Genomic DNA, 6,000 nt, shown 5'->3' on the forward strand with positions numbered 1-6,000 from the left:
GTAGATGTTCACTTCCGGTTTCAGATGAATTTCGGTAATGATTGCTATGTTTATCTACTGCGCTTTCAGGAAATCGAGCAACTCAATATGCTTGTTCCGTAATGAGCAAGCGTTCCAGTTGGCGATGTCGCAGACTTTCCCATATTTTGTGATTGAGGACACGGCAGTCTGAAGCTGTTCAGATCACGTTCTACATATGCGCACGATGATGATGACTTCTGACACCAATGTCATAATTTCATCAGTTGAAAGCGGGGATACGGTGGCGATGTTACCTGTCACGAATCTGGTAGCGGCAGCGGTGAGACGGGGCTGCGCTGTAAAACATGCCTGACCATTGGAGATACGTTGGCTGTTTGGAGGGAGCGGTTCAAAATTCGAAAGTACACGGCGAGGCTGCAAGGCTGGATACTGCGCTTCGGTGAAGGCTGGTGGCAGACGAATGTTTCGACGACGGCCAATCAGACAGTGCGCCGGTGTAATCACAAAACGGGTCAGCAGGATCACTGGACACGACGAACTGGGGCAGTGAATAGAGTATTGCTTCCATTTCGGCAAAATGAGTTGAAAACTCCATAGAATTGAGCTTTCCTGCGATACATTTCAGATGTGTTTTAGCGGACTTAACCGCCGCTTCCCAAGATCCTTCAAACTCCGCAAACTCTGGGGTGTCCGGCGGGATAAAGCGCCACTCGATTTCCTGTGTATGGCAAAACTGCTCGATGCGTTGAACCGCTTGCTGATCACGAAACTGGCTGTAGAGCTCGTGCATTTCGTGGTTTCCTCCCTCAAAGTTCGTGGCGTTGTCGGAATGCAATTCTTGAATGCATACTCTGGGACTGATGAACCTAGTGATGCCAAAAAAGCGTCGGTGCTGAGGTCTGACACAGCTTCTAAAGCCGGACCCCCCCCCCCCCCCCCCCGAAATTTTTTAACTTCTTAAGAAAACTTAAAATAGTTTCTATTTTAAATTCGTTCTAAACTCAAAATCATTCCAAACCACATTCGACCACCAAAACTGATTTTAATTAAATGAGTTTATTACATATCACGTATTGTACAATGAACATTTCAAAATCGAAATTTCGGACCCCGAAATATTTTCTGGATCCGCTCCTGCTGGTGTTGTCTGCAAATATGCTTCATATGCATCATATCGTCTAGGAACTGAGATTTGGTTGACGTATGAGAATGAACTATGGAATTCTTGCCATTGCTATGCAAAAATTCATTGACCGTGGGGTGGGCGTAGCGTAGTTGGGTAAATCGATTGCCTTGTACGCAGCGCAGCTGGGTTCGAGTCCCGACCCCGCGCATAGGGTTAGGAATTTTTTCATAAGAGATTTTTCTAACCCGAAAAAGCGAATGGCCTCAAAGTTAAAACCTTTATAATCGAAATAAAAAATGACCTCATTTGCTCCGCATTCTTTTAACGGCACTTGGGGCTCACGTTCTTCGGTTGGCACGTGTTGGATTAATTTGAACATTATTTGCGGATGGAAAAGCCACCGCGTGCCAGCTGCTGTTTCAGTTGCCGTTGTGCTTCGATAGTCTCCGACGTTAAATCGGCACCAGACAGCATATCGCCCATGTAGACCTCGTTTTATATTATATCGGTTGCAAACGGGTAGTCACCTTTCTCTTTCGCAATCAACTGTGCCAGGCACCGCATTGCTTGGTATGGAGCCGATACTGTGCCGTAAGTAACGACACATTTTGGAGATATTTCTGGGAAAGCTGCTTTAAGGGTTCGCAAACGAAGTATGGAGTAAGTTGTTCAACGCAAGTTTGGATGAGAACGACTTCGCGCTGGCATCAAATATCACGCGACATTTCGTGGTTGAACTGGAGGAGTGAAAAACGGCATGATGTGGCAGTTATATTTCAGGCCCGGCGGGTCACCTGTTTCGGTCACTTCGTGGGAATGACTGGGAGTCTCGTGCTCTCGGATAAACTCAATGCACTGCGTGTGGAGCTCGGGGTTACATAGCAATCTTTTCTCTAGCATTAGAAATTGTTTCAGTACTGAATCTCGGCAATCGTACAAATTTGAATGGCACAACAAACTTCATTGTCCGATCATATTTGTATGTGGATAGGAAGTGGGATTCACAGGCTACTTATCTGGTTTCAGGGTTTCGACCTCTTCGATGGAAATCAGCGACAAACGACTCCCTAACCTTCCGGCAGTCGTGCTAGTGCACTGAGTGCACGCTGCTCTGAAACTCTAGCAAAATCGTCTTAGAGCAGCTGCGGGTGCTCGTTCAGTGAGCCATTTGCGCGACTTCCGAAAGGTTAAGGACACAAGTAACAATTAACCCTAGTTGAGTTACTCGCGGCTGCTTGTCGGACATGCTTAGATGTCTTCGCTTCAGTATGTCGAAAAACCACTCTCCACCGATCAACTTATCCATCTTGACGGGTGTGCGGAACACTGAATCGGCAAGGACGATTCCTTCTAGAAGACGCTATCCACTAAAATCGAACCTGGTAGTTGGGATTTTTCCAGTGGCTATGATCAGACACGAGTTTGCAGAAGAACGTAGACTCTCTTCGGAACTCGTTGATGCCGGTGATGGGAACGTTGGCTCACTGATTCGTAACACCCGCACGGTTAGCCATTTCCTCCGTAATTACGGTAACTTGGGAGCCGCTAGGGGATGCGACAGGGATGATATTGGCCGTGTTTGTCAATGGCATCTACCACTGAGGTAAGCAGCAGTACGGCTTTCGCGATGGTGGCGAAATAGCTGAAGCAGGATGTAAACACTTGGTGGTCTGTCGTAGTGGATGCTCTCAATTCTTCGACAGATGGTGGTTGTGGCTTGGGCACCTTAGTTACCACAGATGCTTTGGGTTGGACGTCACATTGTGAAACTGGCGCCACATCTTCATGTAACAAAGCGTGGTGGCGAGTCTCATGCTTACGGAACGACTTGAAGGAAGAACAACTTCTGATGAGGTATCCTTTTCATAGGCAGTTGTAACAAATCCCAGCGATTCGAACCTACTCGCTCTCTTCTGGGCTATGGATATAGAGATTAAAGTGGTAATTACAGTGGGAACCGCCGCAAAAGTCGGTTCGGTCTGCATTGGTTTTGCTGAGGCTTCATTGTTGGAATTTAAATAAAAAGGCTTACGGCTAGCTGCCCAAAATGGACGACCCATGTACGGGTCTCCTTCACATCCGGACCATCAAACGGTCCAATATGCAGTGTCATGCATATATTACCAAAGGTACAAGAGGTGTTAGGGAAACTGTGCAGTGTGCAGACTTACCCGACTTACTCAGCTGGCCCCCTTTTTCCTCGACACGATCACGCTGTTTCACTGCGGTCACTTTTTTCACGGATCGTCTTGCGGACACGTCCGTACTCTCGCTCAGCCAGGAAGGTAAAAAAAAGTTCACGTCGCACACTTTCACGCCGGGACCGGATTGCACTTACCGGCAACCTTAACCATGTCTTTGTCGACACTACCATGCGTTTTCACTCCCGATACCTTAATTTTCACGGATCGTGTTACGGACACGTCCGCTTTCTCGCACAGTCGGGAAAATTCCGAGTTCACGCCGCGCAACCGCACACCGGGACCTGATTGTGTCAGCTGGCTCCTTTTTTCTTCGACATGATAATGCGGCTTCACCGCGGCTACTTTTTTTCACGGATCGTGTTACGGACACGTCTGCACTCTCGCACCGCCAGGAAAAAAAAAGAGAGCCTTCAACAGAACACGCGGTTCTTTTTTGCTTTTTTCCATCGTTTAACGTTTTCCAATGATTGTTGCCATCATTGACTTTTGCGCGCAGTGTGCATTTCTTCGGTCATGATTTATGTGGCTGCGTACCTGCACGGTCCCTATAAATACCTCATATTGCACCAAAATTAACGTAACATCTTGTCTGTTCTGGGATGGCTTCGGTCATAAGACTGTTAGCTTTGGATTACTCACGGCTTCAACTTGTATCTGATTGCTCCACAGTTCTCCAGAGTTTGAGTTCTGGATGTCAGATATTTGATGGTTTGGTTGTAATTTGGAAGCTCTCCCTTTCGTTGCGTGCACCCCAAGCCTTTCGTGTCGGCTTGTCGTGGGCCTTCACAACCAACAGCACGGTCATGCGCTCCGACACGCCAGTCATCTCTTGTTTAAAGTAGCGCAGGCTTTCTACATGGCGGGCAACCTCGTGCACCAGTGATCGTAGCTTTTCAAAACGCGAACGTCGTGTCGCTCAGCAAATCCGTGAGCTGTGATTCCATAAACACACGCTCACTTTGAAGCGCTCGGTGAGAATGGCACAGGTTTGTTGGTAACTATCCTCGCTAAGCATCTTAGCGTCTATTACTCTGGTTGCTTCTCCGATGAGGGCCTTTTCGACATGATACAATTCGTCTGAGTTTGCCTTCAGATACAAATAGATGGCTTTGGAGCTCGGCCAATATCGATCAACTGAGCTTCCCGAAGCGCTGGCTCCACCTTTTATAAACGGTCCAAAACACTCTTTTGCCAGTGGGTAGTTATACACTGGGACGGGACTCATGGATACGAAAAAGCTAACGTCAAATGTATACATTTGTTAAATGGACTGGCTAAAGCCAGAGGGAACTGTCAAATGCAACCAGTCCGTTTAAAATATGAGATAGAATGAGAGGTTATAAGAGATGAATGATAAAATGAACAGAAGAAAACATCTATCCCCGAGTTCCGTCCCTAGTGATTATACACGGCCATAAACGCTGCAGACTTGGGAACAATTTTTTACTAGTGGTCTACCTCTCGCATACATATGCCAGTGGTGCCATCATCGCAAATGCGACCACAGTCACAAATAAAATATAGTTTTTTTTTTATTCATTTCGTTTATTTGATAGGCACAAATGCGTTAGCTTGGCGGTGCCAAATGCTTATGTTTTTACATTTTGGATATCTTAAAACTAGGAGGTTACAATGTTGAAATATTTTTTTTACAAAGGAAAAGAAAATTTACAGCTATCTTAAGACTAGAAATAAGATTCAATATACAAGAGAGGGCCAAAAGATTTTTTTATGAAAAAATTTAAAACAAGGGATTCACTTTGATATACAAGAGGGGGAGTAATAGTATTTTACGAAATATTTTACGGTTATCTTAAAACTAACAATATAGTTTAGTACACAAAAGGGGGAACAAATATTTATGAGAAATTTCACAGAAATCTTAAAACTAGGGATTCAATTCTATTTACAAGATGGAGGACAAGAGTTTCAATAAAGAGTAAAAATTATAGCTATCTTAAAACTAGGAATACAGAATACTAATTTGAATTTTTTAACTAAAACTTATACTTGGTGAAGATATTCAGAGGGTGGCTTATTTCCGCATCAATGTAGCAGCAGTTGTATCAAGGACAGGGGAGAGACAGGGAAAGAAGAGCAAAACTTGCAACTTTCGCTCGAACCGGGGGGTATCAGCGAAACAAATTTGCGCCTCAGTCTAGTAAGTCGTCGAGTACCGGATTGGCGGATGGTATTCTTCGGACCCGCGGGGAATCCTTCAAAATTCATCGGACCTCGAGTCGCTCTCGCTTCAGTTTCCTTCTATGCAGGTGTAGTGGTAAGGGCGACGGCGGTTACATAGTGGCACTCTGGAGCTGATCGGTTCCACAAGGCAGGAGGAATCTCTAAAAACGAGAAATAAAAGAGAGGGGCTAAATTGGGATATTTATCGTTTTTATGAAAGTATAAATAAGGGACATATAGGGGAAATCACGAGTTGCCAGCATATCTCGGACTGGGACATTGGGTGGTCTACCTCGGGCCCGAAGGGATTCCTTTAACTGAGACCTGGCGTCACAATACCCGGCGCATACCCAGACAACGTGTTCGATGTCGTGATAGCCCTCGTCACAAGCGCACAGACTACTCTCCGCAAGCCCAATACGCCGCAAATGCGCATCCATGGTGTAGTGATTGGACATAAGTCGGGACATTATGCGAATAAAATCCCGACCCACATCCATCCCC

Source organism: Topomyia yanbarensis, chromosome 3, assembly GCF_030247195.1.
Source record: "Topomyia yanbarensis strain Yona2022 chromosome 3, ASM3024719v1, whole genome shotgun sequence".
Classification (NCBI taxonomy): domain Eukaryota; kingdom Metazoa; phylum Arthropoda; class Insecta; order Diptera; family Culicidae; genus Topomyia; species Topomyia yanbarensis.